This window comes from Diceros bicornis, chromosome 25 (assembly GCF_020826845.1).
Source record: "Diceros bicornis minor isolate mBicDic1 chromosome 25, mDicBic1.mat.cur, whole genome shotgun sequence".
Lineage (NCBI taxonomy): Eukaryota > Metazoa > Chordata > Mammalia > Perissodactyla > Rhinocerotidae > Diceros > Diceros bicornis.
Window position 1 is genome coordinate 16,912,170 of NC_080764.1, and position 16,925 is coordinate 16,929,094.

Sequence of the window (16,925 nt, forward strand, 5' to 3'; positions counted from 1 at the left end):
AAGGTGCTGGAAGCCAGACTGTGCACTGTAAATCGCAGGGAACTCCCTGTTAAATAAGTCCTGTGCTGTGTGAGTTTAGACCCATTGTGTAAAATGTGAACAATCGCCTAACCCGCCCAGCCCCCTCTCAGCCCCTGGTTAGTGGTCTCCTAAATTGCATGCACTGGATGTTAAAGAGAGATTGAGGAGCGTGAGAACTGCGAGCCGATGCAGCACCCCGGAATGCAAGAACCAGAAGCGGGAAAGGAGGAGACACTTCTGAATGCCCTCGAGCGCAGGCAAATACCACTGCGCAAGGGAGTGGTAATGTGAAATGCAGCCTCTAGGAGCGGCCGGGGCAACCAGCCTGCTTGCTTTGCAACTGATGGGCTCTGCTCCTGGCCCGAGGAGAACCCACCCTGGGAATTCACCTCCGGCCTCCTTTTCCAGTTGGAAGATGCCTGCCTGTCCTGCCAATGAGCTTGGAGACTTTAAATTTTTCTCTGGGAATCAACTTGTGCTGTTGGGCCACTGTGTTATCTAATCTCTGTGGGGACAGGTCCGTGGCCATGGTTAAATTACTCTGAATAATGACTCTATAGCAGCGAGGACAGGCATGCATAAACACCGGGCTTCCGCAAATAAACCTGGGCCTTGCCCGCACAGGGCCACCTGGAGTGCTATGGCATCTGTCACTGCTCAATGAGTCAGGTTTTCTTCTCCCAGTGGGCACCCACCCCAGCCCCAACCCAGTGCCAGGACAGACAGTTCCCCCACAGCTGCCAGGCTATGTGATGAAAAGTCCGTAATTCATGTAAAAGCTAAGGGGGCAGCAGCAGACAGCAAAAGAATGAAGGGCCTGTCAGAGCCTCCTGCTGCCTGTTCTCATGGCATCCTCGGCTTTTCCCTGATAGCATCTGCCACAGCTATGGCTAAGTGATAATTCATATCTAGATAGAGAGAACAGAAGCCTAGAAATAGAACCTAGAAAAAGACCCACGTATACATGTCAACTCAGTATAGAACAGAGGTGGCATTTCAACACAGTGTGCAAAAGATGGACTGTTCAAACCATGGTATTGGGACAAATGGCTTTCCTTAGGGAAAAAAATTAAATTAGACCCTCACCCTACACTACACACAAAACTAAGTTCCAAATGGAGTAACCACTCAAACTTGAAACTGAAGCACAAACTTCAAAATTATAAGAAATGTTTACAAGAGAGTATCTTTATAATCTTATGTATTAATCAAAACAAGAAAGTTGTAATCGTAAAAGAAAAGATGGATCACTTTGACCATAACAAAATTAAAAACTTCTACATGGAAAAAGCCTAACAACAAAGCTCAAGAATAAGCAAATACACTGGGGAAAAGTATTTGTAACATATATAACAGATAAAGACTCCATTTGCAAGATGTATCAAGAACTCCCACATAAAAGAAATAAAAGGCAAAGCAACCCAGTAGGAAAAAAATGGGTAAAGCATCTGAATAGGTATTTTACTGAATAGGAGACTGAATATTCAAAGAACTTGGACTAGTGTTCAACTCACTAGTGATCAGAGATATGCAGATGAAAACAGGTATGAGATGCTATACCACACCCAATCAGATTGCAAAAATTAAAAAGTCTAATAATACCAAGCACTGGAGAGAATGTGGAGGAACAGGAACTCGCATACGTTGCTAGGGTAAATCAGTACAAACACTTTGGAAAACAGGTTGGCACTGGCCAAGCTGCAAACGTGTACGCCCTGTGATTCAGCAATTCTACCTCGAGGAATACCTCCCGTGGGAGCCCAAAGAGAGGCATACCAGCCCGATCACTGCAGCCCTGGGGCAGAGCAAATGTTGGGAATTGACAGAATAGCACGTAGCAATCAAAATGAATGAGCGAACTCAAGGTTTCAACATGGATATATCTGAGAAACAATACTGGGTCAAAAACATGAGTTGCAGAATATTACCCACAGTTTGACGTTGTATACAAAAATGTAACACAAAAAAAAGACCATCTATGATTTATGAACACAGAGAGAGAGCAAAATATCAAGACAGATTTGAAGATGTGCCCCAAATTCAAGATAACGGTTGCCTCTAGGGAAGGAGGAAGGACCAGAGAGGTGGCTAGCAAGAGGGATTTCAGCTTTAGCTAAAATGTTTTCCTTCTTCCATTTGAGAAAATCATGCAAACATGTGGAATTATTAACCCCTGTTAATTCTATTGGGTGGTTTTTTATTCTCTGCATTTTTAATTATTGACAAGAGTATTAATCCCAAAACAAATAAAATTAAAATCCATCATGTGAAAATATCACCCATGTTACTATTTATTTTGGGTCCACCTCCCCCGACGGCAGAGCTTGGGACCCTGTCTTTTGCTACAAATCCAGATCTGAGCACAGTGTCTGGCCGCAGTCTATAGGTGTTGAATGAGCGGACCTTTTTAATGCATGACTTCATTCAGTCCTCAGAACACGCTTAGAAGTGTCCCCATTGCACAGATGAGAAAACTATTTGGAAAGGTTAAAGGACTTGCCCAAGCTCGCAAGGCTAGCAGATTTTGACCTTGGGTCTATGGACATGGTGGGGAAAGTTGAAGGCGCACCCCAGCAGCAGGTGGCTGAGGAAGAAGTGGGGCATGAGCTGCCGGCATTGTTCTAAGTTCTTCAAGTGCATTAATACACACAACAGCACTACAACCCTAGGAGGAAAGTAGTATTATTAACATGCAAAGGACAACGAGGAGACGCAGAGGGAGGGTGGGTTGGGCTGTAAAGTCTCTGAAATGCAAGGGCTGGGTACACTTGCCCCAGGACCTCCCAGGTTTAGGCAGGGCGGTGCCAGGAAAAGGAGCTGCTGGAGTCAGGCACTAACAGGAAACCTGTGCTCGCCCCAGCCAGGCCTGCACCTTCACGGCTCCCTCCTCATCGCGGGAGAGTACCCCAGTCCTGGCCCTCTCATCTCCGGCATCCTTCCGGGCCCAGCCTCCTGGCACATATCACACCATGCTCTGAGTGGCTTTGGTAACATCCCTTTGCCCCACACATGATGTCCATGTTGCCTTCTGTGAATTACTTGTCCTCTCTGTGCCTTGCCTCCCGTCTGTGCAAAATGGGACCTTAGGGGACAGGGGGTGGGAGAGGAGAGGCATGGGAATGGACAGGCCTAGAGTGAGAGAAGTGACCAGGGCTGGCCCCTGCTGGGGGCAGTGGCCCTCCCATAGCACCTGTGGAGTGTGGCCAACTTGGGAGGCCGTGGACATACACAGAAAGATCCTCTGATCTTAGGTGGGTGCTGCCACCCACCCAACTAGAGGGGGGTTTGCTATCGGGAAAATTCTTGGCCACAGTTGGCACAGACGGTTGGCCTCAAACAGTGCACAGAGTACGTGCTGTATAAACACATTTAACAAAACTAATTTGCAGCTACTGGCTGGGGGTGCACGCAGCACAGGCGAACCCCAAGAGGGGTATGTGTATTGGAGGGAGGGGGTGTCAGGCCACAGGCAAATAGCCTCGACCTCTAGACAGTGTTAGCAGGGGACCTAACCGCTGAACCAGGAAATGGAGGCAGGAGGCCCAACGTAAGAAACAGGTACACCCAATGGCAGTGGGGCAGAGAAGAAAGTTCAGTGTAGGTATAGGTGGGTGTTCGGGGCTCCGACAGGTGAGGACAACAGGAGCACTTCCAGATGCCACCTGCTGATGAGGGGCAGGGTGGGCTGCAAACGCACAGGCTGCCTTGGTCAGAGACCGAGTGGGGCCAGGCGTGCGGGTGGGCGGTGCTCAGAGCTCGACAGAGAGGCCAGGGGAGAGAAAGGAAAACAGAAAGGTCAGAGGGAGGACCTGGTACAGAGCCCAGGACCTCTGCAGAGGACGGCCAGCCAGGGCTGACTGCAGGCTGCAGCTGGCTCTGCTGGGAGCCCCCAGGTACCCCGAGAGAAGGCCCTGGCCCGCCTCTATTTCAGGGAATACTAATGTTGTTTTTGATGATGGTGATCATAACGATGGGATGACAATGACAACAGCTACCACTTACTGAGCGTTTGCTCTGTCCCCAGCTTTGATCTCAATGCTCCATGTGCATTACTTCAACAGCACAACAACCCCACGAGGAAAAGATTACTACCTTGCAGAGGAAGAAACTGAGGCACTCGGAGGTTATACAGTAACACTGCTGGTAACAGTTAGAGCTGGGATGTGAACCCTGCATTTGGCTCTAAAGCCCATATCCTAAGAGCTCACATCTGAACATCACCGTAACGTTTACATATGCATTCATTTCCTCTTGTGAGCTTCAAGCGGTCTTAACGCAGCGATGCTGTACCTACCACACCAGGGTGGCTGGGATCAGGATGGACAGAGATTTTGGTGCCAGGAGGCAGTACTAAACTAACAGAATGCAAACTTTACTAATGAAATATCTTTATAATTCTTAGTTTGATTCCAGAACTCTGTCCTCTATTACTCTGTGACCTCAGGTAAGTTGATTATGCTCTCAAAGCCTTAGTTTCCCCCTCTGAAAAATGGACCAATATGGGCCACATCCAACACCTACTGGATGAATTATGAGATGATATGTACAAATTGCCTGGAGAAACCCCAGTGTTGGGGGTTATTTGTGGGGCTTTAAGAAGCATCAGAGTGGAAGTTCTTTGCAAAAGGGCTTGATGGAGCAATGGTTAAGAACCCTGACTTTGGAGTTGGGCTGCCCTGGGTGGGAATCTGGACCCTGTTGGCTGTGCAACCTTGAGGAAATGAATTCACCTCTCTGCACCTTGGTTTTATCATTCATTCAACAAACATTTATTGAGGGCCTTCTATGACCCAGGCACCACGACAGACATGATTCTGTAAAGTGGGGGGACTGTGGGGCAGATTAAATGACATAACCTCCACGAAGGGCATTACACGGCGCCTGGCCACAGTCAGTGCCATGGGGGTAGCTAGTGTAAATGCAAGAGCTCAGTGTCCTTGTCACCACTTGGAGCATTTTGTCTCCTGCCCCTGTTGTCACGCAGCACAAGAGTGGAAGGGAGCCTGGGATGCTCAAGGATTTCCATTTTCCTGGCTCTCCCTGGCACCCCTGCACCCTGATGCGCCTCTGCCTCACGTGAAATGAGACCCAGAGATCGTCTGCCCCTCTCTGCTCCCCCTTCCTACTAGAAAGCACAGAGCGTTCTTCCTGACCTCATTAGAAAACCACAGAAGATTTATTTTTAAGACGAGAGGTGATGATTGCATTTTGCAGAGCAAGAGTTCCCATGGCCACCCCATCACCCCCGTCAAGGAAGCATTTCCTGAGGCCCCTGGGTGCCAATCACCAGCTTCCGACCCAGGCCTGGGACGGTCGTGTCCTGCACACCTGCCTCCCCACTTCACCTCACCAACGGTTCTTGCTCTGAAGACCGCATCCTGAAGGGGCCAAACCACCTCACAGTTTTGTAACCGGTACCTTTTAGCAGTCTGCCCACCGTGAGTCTGTAATGGGGCTTCTATATTCTATAGGGAGGTAGAACTTTCCTGAGTCACAGAAACTCTTTCTGATACCCTAAAAAAGGACTTATCTTTTCTTATTAACACAACCTACACTTTTCACTTCAGTTCATTCTAGTAAACATGTATTAAGTGCCTGCTGTGTACCCAACACTGGGCTTGGTCCATCAATGGATTGCGATTCCTGTCCTCATGGAGCGTACAGACTTGTAGGGGAGACAGACATTAATTGGAAATTAATTGGGTGCTATTTAAGTGCTAATTATGGTTATGCTCATTCCTACCCTACAAGTACTCAATGTTTTGGCCAAACTGGTTTACCCACTATCCCCTCAAAGACCCTTCACTGATCAGCCTCCCTTACAAAACATAGTAAAGCCTGATGATTAGGACCCCAATTTGGTGCCAGATTGCCTGGGTTTGAATCCAGCTCTGTGACTTTATGAGCTATGTGAACTTGGCCAAGTTACTTAACTTCTCTGTGCCCCAGTTTCCTCACCTGTAAAGTGGCAATAATGATGGCACCCAGCTCTTTGGGTTGTTTGACAGTTAAATGAATTAATTCACATAAAGCTATAAGTGTCCTGTGTGGCACATGGTATATATTCCATAAGTTCAACTATTGTCTCCCCAGAACTCAGACTTTTTTCAAAACCCCAATTATTTTTTAAGGTCCAGTGTAAGTCCCACTTCCTCCAAGAAGCACCATCTGAGGTCATCAGTCTGTGGACTCTCTCTCCATCCTCAGAAGTACCATGTCAGCACTAACCAGCCTAACTGTGGTAGCTGGTCTCCAAAGCTGGTCCTGAATGGACTGCCTCTCCAGTGCCACACCCTTGTTTAGTCTCCTCCCACGCTGAATCTATACAGGACTTTGGCCATGGAATAAGGCTTGGCAGCTTCTGCTTTTGGGCTTTAGGGAGCCCTGAACCACCGTGTAAGAGGCCAGCTCTTGTGTTGGAAAGACCATGTGGAGAGACCACATGGAGAAGCACAGTGGAAAGACCACATGAAGAGAAAGTAGCCCTCTACCAGGGGAGGGGGACAGACAGACAGACACACCCCCAGTGTCCCACCTGACCTCAGACTTGCAATCGTCTCCCACAATGACACCAGACATGTCAGTGAGCCATCCTAGATGTGCAGTCCAACAGAGCCCCCAGCTGACCGCAGCCCCAGACAACATCACTGGAGCAGAAGAACCAGCCAGCTGAACGCAGTCAACACCCAGAATTCCGGGAGACAAGATGATTGTTGTTTTAAGTAGCTATGCTTTGGGTGGTTTGCTACACGGCTATTGATAATGAAAATATTCACTCTGGACAGGACTATGCGAGGGGACCCAACCCAGGAGTTTGAGTTGCCATGCCAGTTTCAGAATCTGTAATCCAAACAGGTTCTTGTTGGGGGGCAGAATGTCACTGTGCGGATGTGTGTGGGCTAAGGTGTTAGCCTGCCTGGGTGTGAATCCGGGCTCTGTCATCTATAAGCTATATGATCTGTCAACTTAAAAAGCAAATTCACCTGTTACTTAACCCTGAAAATGAGTTTATTTGGGAACAGCCAAAGAATTGCAATTCAGGCTCTGCATGCTATGTTGAACCATAGGCAAATCCAGAAAACAAAGGCAGGGAGCTGCCTTTATAGAGAACAAGGGGGAGTGGGGAGGGGCTGCTCTAAATGAAAGTCCACTGGGGGAAAGTAACAGTTCATGGCAGCAATGGCTTCTCATTGGCTGAGCTGTGGCATTTCTCATTGGCTGGGCTGTTGCTTGGTGGGGAGAGAAATCTTCCTTCAGTAGTAAAGTAGTTTTACTTCCTGTGGAAGATGCAAGCATCCCTTTCTTCCTGTTTAGTGTAACTGACCATGTAAGATAGTGGGTGAGAGCTCCACCCAACAGGCCTTCTCAACTCCAGTTTAGTTAAGGTTTCTCTTATTAATCTCCACAGATCCTTGGGGAGTACTCCTGCTCATACCTCAGTTTTCTTATCTGTCAAATGGGATAATAGGGTTGTTGTGAGTGTAAATGATATAAAAGAAGCAAAATGCCTGGTACATAAGAATTTAGAATGTTTAGCTATTATGAGGAGAGACCGGAGGAGATAGGTGGTTACAGCCTGAGCAACGCAGCTTTTTTAGAGTTTTTGTTTAATTAAAAAATTTTTCCCAAATATTGTTGCAAATTTGTTGAGGTGAATCCCATTAGCCTTTGCCTCCATTTTCCAACTCCAAGCATTCAAACAAAGCTGGTTTGTGATCTCCAAGGTGCAGAGGGGCAGTCTCAATTACCACAGGTTAATACTCACCTGCAGCTCATATCGGTTTCTTTGAAAAAGGAAATAAAATAGTGGAACTCGGATGTTTAATGCTGATTCACTCCAACACGGAAAAAAGTAAACTCTGAATGCTCTTCCTCCAAGGAATACAAAATCTGAGCAAACCCATTTGATCTTTGTTAAATTAATGTATCTACAGAAGAATTGAAAAGGAAACCTTGGTTCCTAATAACCATCCCCATCATCACCCACTTGATCATGATCATCATCTGGTTTTGAGCCCTAACTATGTGCCAGACACTGTGCAAAGCACTTTTACATCTATTAACAGGGCCCTGGGGCAATCCAGGATATGGAGGGTGGGGAGATAAGGAGACCCAGCAACGGCACTCACCCACTCCCCAGCACAGGTCTTCAAGGGCTCAAGGAGAGCTGGGCCAAGCCTCCAGCAGGAGGGGAGGAGGGGAGGAGGAGGAAGAGGATGAACAAAAGGAGAAAGAGGAGGGCAAGGGAGAAGGAATCCTCAAACCATTTGGTGGAATAAGGACCAAACTCACAGAAAAGGCAACATAGCTCCTGTACGAGATGCTGGAGGGCAGGAAACCGTCTTGTTCATCTTCATCTCCCCAGAACTTAGCCAGGGCCTGATCTGTTGAATGTTCTCAATATATGTGTGTGTTTATATCAGTGCTATATTGAACTAACTGGCATAAGTCAAAAGCTCCCAAGTCTCAAATGGGAGGTGCGGGTGTTGTGGGCTGTTCAGAGGACAAAGAGTCATGACTCTGGCCTGGACTCTAGGAGGGTCCCAGGGGAAAATGCGCTTATTAACCCAGCACACTGCCTGGCACAGAGTGGGTGCTTCAAGATACCACTGAACAAATGAATGAATGGACTCAAAGCCGAGACACCTACCCTGTTCCCATCCTTTGCAGCACCGTGGTAACCAGAACACTTGTTACCATATCATTACTACATCTGGTGATTCATTTAACATCTGTCTTCCCCACTGAACAGTCACCTGCAAGCTGGCAAGGACCTTGCGTGTATTGTCACCACTGAGTCATCAGCACCTAGCCCAGCACCTGGCACACAGTGGTTGTTCAACAAATACTCACTGACTTAGGGATAGACTGACTGAGAGACAGAGACTGCCTGATACCAAGAGGGGCAGGAGACCCATCTACAGGAGCAGGATCATGAGGATATGAAGGTTGAAAATGGGTTTGGAACGCATCTGCCTGTCGTATCTACACCATCCCCTTGTGTATGCATGCGTGCATATGTACACACACACACACACACTTTCCATTTCCTTCGACTTCTCAGCCTCCCATCCCCGGAGGCCCAGGCCGCTGTGACACACCAAGGATATCACTGTGACATGACACAATTAGAAAGCTGTGTGCGGCAGCTGCAGTAAAAGAATGTAGCAGGAGCCAGTCTGCCAGGGGCTCAGGAACACCTACCCTCGCTTGGTCTACAACAAAGGCCAAGTGAATGATCAGTCAATATTGTTGGCTCAGAGCACAGGCTGACTCAGGACAGGGCTGGTAAAATGTTCTTTTAGATTCTAGAAAAGTCACCCAAATCCCTGAAGGAACTGAGATGCTCCCCCCAGGTCAGTGTTACTATCCCATTGATAATAACATACCTCCCTTTCGTATAGTGCTTTACATTTATAAAGGTCTTCACCTACATAATCTCATTTGAATAGTCATTTGGCAACAAAAATTTATTGAGCATCTACTATATGCCAAGTACTCTGCTATGTGCTGGGGATATAGCCATGGATAACACAGCAAGATGCCTGCCCTTATCAGATCATATAAAGATGTCGCTGGTCCAAGAATCCCACAAATGTCAACTGACAACTGATCAATGGCAAAAGGAAGGAATGTGGTTCTAGATAGGCCTATGAGAGTGAACAATGGGGAACTGACCTGGTTAGGCAGGTGTGATGATTGACTAAGACCTGAAGAAAGAATGGAGTTCATCAGCTAAAAGGGAAAGGGGTGAGGAGGAGCATTCTAGCAGAAGGAAGAGCCTGGGCAAAGGCCCTGAGGCAGGAGAAAATGACCCTGTGAGGCAAGCAAGGATGTATTCCTTATTTTCCAGATGAGGAACTAAAACCCAGGAAACACACAGCTGAACCAGGATCAGAATTCAGACTTCTGACTCAAACCCTGGTTTGTGAAACTCCATGGAATCCTCAAAGCCCCCAGGGTCCCCTTTTCCCGGTGTGGCAAGGTCCTGGCTCAGGCTGGGCTGGGTCTATTGGTGGGGATGGCAGGAGAGTGGGGACAGGACTGTTCTCATAAGACATTCCAGGCCAGCCAGGAACAGGAAATGGCTGAGAACACGAGTTCTCACAAGATTGCCCAACTTGAGTCTGGGCTTGGGGAGGGCAGTAGGGAGGGTATATGTAGCCATCAGGCCCCATGAGCTGTCACCATTGCAAAGCTGCTCTGATCCTCACCTCTAGGGTATCAAGCACCAAGCAGGGAGATTTTCCAAGGAACATCTCAGCCCTGCCAGGCAGGGGACTGCTGAATCAGGAGAAGCCTTGTGGAACCCCACCCGAGCGGGCAGAAAGGAAAGACAGGCTCCCCAACGCTGATGGTGACAGCTAAGCCAGCCTGTCATTCAGTTACATTCAAATAACTGATACTTGTCACGTACTGGGAGACTGCACTAGCACTGCTCTAAGTAGGGAATGCAAAGATGGATAAGTCACGGGCTCGTTTGTGTCCCTGGGAGGCCCTCCAGTCGCTCTCCCAACACCTGGCTTTATTTTTGTCACAGCGATCATCACTACCGGAAATTATCCCATGTGTTAACTTGTCTACTGTCTGTCTACCCAGGAGAAGGTAAACTCTGTGAGCTCAAAGCCCATCCTTGCCTGCCCTCCCACTGCTGCATCCAGAACCTGGCACTTACTCAGCAAACAGTCGGGGAATGAGTGACCAATGAATGAATGAATGCCTTCAAGGAAGAAAGATAACTAATGTGGAGTTCCTAAATGTGCCAGACCCTGGGCTGGGAGCTTTATACATTATCCCACTAACTCGCATCGCCTCCCTGAAAGGCCGAGCTTATTCCCATCATCCAGCAAGCGAGCTTAGGAGCCTAAATTCAGTCCAGGGAGAAGGACTGAACCCAGCTCGAGTATGGCAATGGGGACAAGTGGGGCCATCAGAGATATGCAGAGGGCAAAGCTGCATGACGTGGGGATGCCGCGCAGGGGCTGAGAAAGAGACCAAGTCCCAGCTATCACCTTGGTTTCTGGTTACCACTCCTGACTCATAGTGATTCCATAATGACTCCATCGGGATTAAAAAAACACAACGTCGGTCAGAGTCAGCAACGCCTCGTGTGTGGGGGCTGTGGGGTTCCTCCCAAGGATACCCTTTCAGGTTCAAGGCACTCTGCCCCCAGCTGCTGTAAGTCCCTTCCCGGGAACTGCGCAGCCTAAGGGAAGGCCTCGCCCCCAGTCACACCTCCTCCAGGGACAGCTGTATCCAATGACTGGGCCATGTGGAGGTGCAAAGGCCTGGCCCCGTTGCCTGAACTGGGGACAGCTCTGAAGGAACGCTCCAGCTTCGGAGCTCCCCGCGGCATCGGCTGAGGCCTCTGCTGCAGCTCCACCACTCCCTCTGTCTATTTCTGCTTCTCTGAGTTGATCCCAGGAGCACTCTCCAATAATCCTCCTGCAGGCAAATCTGACAGTCGCTTTTCCAGGAACCCCAGGCTAAGGCACCTCCCAAGATGCACTTGGAAACCAAGGAAACCCAGCCAGGATCTCAATTTTGGGTCAGTGCTATTGGCTCCCAGTCAACCTGTTTCTCTACCCACTAACACTTGGGGGCTTCTTGTTCCTGGCTAGAAACGTCCACGTGCTGGTTGAGGACACTGGTGGCTCCGGAGCCAGGCCACCTGAATTCAAATGCCAGCTTCACCCTCCCTAGCTACACGACCCTAAGCAAGTCTTCTCTGTTTCCTCCTTTGTAAACTGGAATTCTACCTCGTAGGACACTGAGAATCATCACGTCCACACATCAACACATAGGAAGACTTCAGAACATGACCCGGTGCTCTGCAAGTGCCCCAGACACGTTAGCCCCCAGATACTACTGATTTTACAAGGCGTACGCCTGTCTTGTCCCTCCTGTAGGGACCGCAGGTCTGCAGGTCAGCCGCCCAGCGAGCCCGGCACAGCCTGGGCCTGATGCTAATCACCAGGTGATTATGGAGCATGCCTGGATACTGGAGCAATGCCTGGATGGGTGCTCTCCTGCTGTTCCACCTCACCCAGCTATCTAGAAGCCTTCAGAAGGAAAGACCCTGAGCAGATGGAAGATACTGTTATTATCGCAACTGTCTGAAATTTGCTTATCACTAATTCAGATCAACCAGGGACAGGCCATCTCCATAAATCAACCAATCACACAATAGGCCCGCCCTGCAAAGCATAAAGATGACAATAATAATCATGTGTATTTATGCAGTGCCTTTGTTCTGCAAAGCTCCAAAGAGCCGACAATCATTGTCTCATTAATCCTGCAGCCATCTCTGAGAGGTAGGCAGAGAACAGGAGCCTCTCTCCTTGAATAGGCAGGAAAATAATACTGAGAGTAAAAGTGAATACTTATTGACCACATTCTGTGCTGGGCCCTATTTCAAGTGCTTTACAAATATTAACTCATTTATAACTCTGAGAGGGAGTTACTATGGTTATCCTCGTTTTATAGAAGAGACTAGAATCTAGAGAGGTTAAGGAATTTGCCTAAGGCAACCTAGCCAGCAGGAGTGATGCAGGATTCCATCCCAGGCAGCCTGCCCCTGGGGCCTGCTCGCTTAACCCCTACAGCCCGATGCCTCCCCAAAGCCAGGAGTCCACACCTGTAGGCAGGGGCAAATGCAAAGCTCAGATCTGTGGGTGGAAGCCACTTCAGCGACAGTGACAGTCTGAGGCCAGCTATATGTGCAGGGCGAATGGGAAAGGCCTACAGGCCCTGACTTCAGGAGTGGGTCTGCACCCCAATTGTGGCATTTACTTCCTAGCTGATCTTGCCCCAAAACCAAGGGCCACCGAGTAAGCTACTGTAGTCATTTGGACCGTTGCCTGAATGAGCCTCAGAGGGTGACGTGGGGTGGGAGAGACAACATAAGGACACTGGTAGCAATGGCGAGCGAAGGTGCCATTGAGGGGGTGAAGGATGTAGAACAGGGACACAGACAAGCCCACCTTTTTCTCCATCTCGTCTCTTCCTTCCCTTCTATAGTGAGTCCAGGCAGCAGCGCAAAGGAGCCAAATGCCCTCCCTGCCTAAATCCTCCAGTGCTTTCCACCTGAACCCTTTACCTTCACAGACTCAGCCTCCTGCCCCCTCCCCGGCTTCATCCCAAACACACTGATTCTTCTAGGCCCTTGCACACAGCCAATCTCCCTGCAGGTAAGTCACCTCCTCCAGGAGGGAGGCCCTTCCTGGAAGCCCAGCCTGAGGGAGCCCCAGGTTCCTCTACACATCTCTACCCTAATTCTCCTCTTAGTCTTATTGCTGGCGGATTTGTTCTTGTTAATTTACTTATTCGTTTATTATTTTTCTCCTCTCATTAGAATGCAAGCTCCATGCCAGGGTGGTTTACATATGATTTGGTCACGACTGTATTGCCAGCCTGGAGAACAGTAGGACACTCAATTAATATTTGTTGAATGAGTTATAATAAGGAACACTTACTGAGCAGTTATTTCACGCCAGGAATGACTCTGATTTACATAAATGAGCTCATTTAATCCTCACAACCCCCTGCTGAGGCTGGTCATATTATCATCCCCATTTCACAGGCGAGGCAGCTGAGGCAGAAGAGGTTAAACAACTTGTCTAAACAACAGAGCCAGGACGCACATCCAGGTGTTCTGGCTGCTAGGTCCCTGCTCCACACCATGCCAAGGTCCGAAGGGCTCCTCTCCCCCTCAGGATACAGCCTCGACTCCTCAAAACAATGGTGAAGCCTTTGGTGATCAGATCTAACCCCCCTTCCAGCCTCATCTCCAGCCACTCCCTGATGCACACACTAAGTTCCAGCCCTGAGGAACCTTCTGGAAGACTCTGCCCTCTATTGTCTCCACCATTTGCCCTTGCTGCTCTCCACCTGGAGCTCTTGTCTTTCTTACCCTTCAGGTTCCAGCTCAGGTAGCTCCTGCTGAGGAAGCCTCTCCTAGGCCTTGGGTCAGATGCCCCCTCTGCGTCCCCTAAGCACCCTGCACTTCTGCTAACCCTGTAGGTAGCCCGCTCTGATGGGCACGTGTATTCACCTGTCTGCAGGGGCTCCAGACCCATTCATTTCTCAGCAAATGTTTACTGCTTGCCCACTCTGTACCCAGCCTTGCAGGTTCTGGGCAGACAGCAGTGGGCAAATCAGAGTCTCCAACCATGCAGAGCTTTCTAGTCAGGGTGACAGACAAGAAACAAACAAAGATACAAGATAATGTCCGGGAGAACGATGGAGACAAAGGCAGAGGAGAGGGAAAGAGTAATGGGATGGGGCTACATTGGAGTGGTCAGGGATGGCTGTGCATTCACTAAACCAATAGGTCTCTAAATTTTTTTCATCATATACCCCTGTAATTCTCAAGGATGCCTCCCCAGTATATGAATATATATTTAATTAGAGGCTATACCTAATCACTGTTGTACTACTATATTATACAGTTCATTATAAAATATACACAAAATATAGAAATACCAAAAGTATGAGAAAAAAATCACTGGAACAAGATGTTCTGGAATGTTCTTCTTGCCCCCTGGTGCATCATTCTGCATACTTGTGCATGCACCCTATTTTAGACACTACTGTACCAGAATGTCAGCTCACTTAGTGTTAAAAAGGAAAAGTGCAAACAAAGAAACAAGGCCACTCCCTGTTCCTAGCTAATTACACACAGCAGGCACCCAAAAATAATGTGTCAAATGATTCAGGGGAGGCAGTGCAGTAGACGCTAGGTAAGTCAGTCTCAGACGGTCATTTCCTAATGCTTGGTCTCAGTTTCCCCAACTGTAAATGCAGGGTGTGGTCGAAATCCCCAAGGGCCTCCGTGAGTCTGCACAGGCAGGAGACCCAGGCTCCGGTCCATCCACCCTGAACCACACCACTGCTCCCTGACCAAGAAGGGGGCCCACTGAGTCATGTTGTGACGTGTAGCGAGTTCTGGTGTGGGCGGGGCTTTCGTTGGCTGGCCTTTTAATGGTTTTTACTGGTTTACATGGAAGGGAAAAAAATGCTAAAGGCACTCCATCTCTAACCCCAGAGAATTATGCAGAGATTCAGGAGAGTAATGAAAACCATAAAGCATTCACTGAAATAAGAGCTCCCAATCTTCCATAATCTTTGGTGATAAATGCAAAACAGCAGGCCAGTGACACTCACTCATAAATCTCAGGTCCATTTACCAGCGCTCGGTTCAGCGCACATTTGCTGGTGCTGAGGACCCATTCTGTTGCTTTGCACGCTGGGGTTACGGCAGGTGCTTTAAGGGTCACAGATGAATCTCAGCATCTTGCAATGCTAGGGCTGCAAGGGGCCTGAGAATTCTGTTGCTGCAAGGTGGATGGTGGGTGGTTGCCTCCTCTCTGGACGGCAGCCAGACACAGCACAGTGAGGGGTCAGGGTGGATGTGGGTAAGCTCGTCGTCCAGTTAAAGAAACTGAGGCTCAGAGAAATCAACTTGCTGCAGAGTTACACAGCTGGGAGTAGAGCTGAGACTCAAAGGCAAGGCTTCCTGCAGCCTGATCCACTGGTCCTCATTCTTCTGGAAGGCTCTGTAAGCTCCTCTAGGCCAGGTCGGTCTTTATCAACTCAAGGCTTTGCTGGTAGGAGATGGTGACTAATACTGAAGAAGGAAGAAAGGGAGTGAGAGAGGAAGGGATGGAGGGAGATGAGAGTAAGGAATTCATTTTACAGCTTGACTGCCAATACGGAGAACAATGCTAAAAACGACCAACCGACCATTTACAGAGCCCTTACTTTGCCCCGACTGGCACATCCAGTCCTTTAAATGCAATGTCTCGTCTATTCTTCCACCAACTTGTGGGAAAGGCATTGTTACTATCCTCAGTGTACAGAAGGGGAAATGGAGGCTCAGAGAGGTTCAGTAACTTGCCCAAGGTCACTCAGCAGGTAGGCTGGTAAATCCAGAAGGTCAGCTTTGACAGCTCCGGTGCTTAACCACCATCACACACCGCCTGCCGCTGGGAGCAGAAATCAGACTTCTTGAATTCTTTCTGGCACCTTCTACCGCTCTCCCATCAGGTGAAGGCAGCATCCCTGTGACTCCTGTGTTACGGCCTTCTGGGGAAGCCCGATGCCTGTCCACAGGGCAGGGTGTGCAGCCAGAGCCCTGTCATGGGACATTTTCACAATGACAGAAGATCCATTCTCCTTCCCAAAGGCAGAAGGAGCCGGGCATGTGTAGACGTGGGCAGGAACAGTCAGGACCAGGAGGAGAAAGGGAAAACAGGGAAGACGGACAGTGTGTGGAGCTGGAACCAGCAAGCTGAGGAGGTGAAGAGACTGTGCTGCATCGTCAGAGAGCCCTGGCTCCACCACTTAGCTGCTATGAGACCTCGGACAAATTACTCACCCTCCCAGCTTCAAGTCCTGCTCTACACAGTGCAGATAATAATAGCACCTACCTCAGAGAGTTGTTATAAGGATTAAATAAAATAGTGGATATAAAATTGCTTTAAGCACAGGGCCTGGCATATGGGACGTGCTCAATAAGTAATAGCGAGCAGGGGTGGTGGTCCAGTCATGCTAACCGATGTGTAAACTAAAGGGAGACAAAGGCATGAGCAGGTAAGACGTATGGAGGGAGCAGTCACATCACCCCCAAGCTTTAAGTGACAAAGACCCTGTCTGAATAGAGCCAAGGCAGAGAGTGGTTAAGTGACACGCCCAAGGCTGAGTCACGGAGTTTTCTGGGCAGAGATGGAGGCTGAATCATCTGGTATTCTAGCCCCTGGCGTTGGCTTTGCAGAGTGGGCACACCACTACTGTTTGAGAATTTACAAGTGGCTGGGTCTCCTGAAGCCTCGAATGAGATTATATCCCCCACTTTCTCCCTTTCTTCGTTCTCTTTTACTTCTCTCCCTGCTGATTCATTCATC

The 16,925-nt window shown here is 48.8% G+C and overlaps 1 protein-coding gene across 2 annotated transcripts in view; it reads right to left on the minus strand.

The window, feature by feature from the left end:
• The window catches only part of ABTB3 (ankyrin repeat and BTB domain containing 3), a 305,101-nt gene that overhangs the window by 231,839 nt on the left and 56,337 nt on the right, over positions 1 to 16,925 (minus strand). The gene's annotated exons all lie outside the window — the stretch shown is intronic.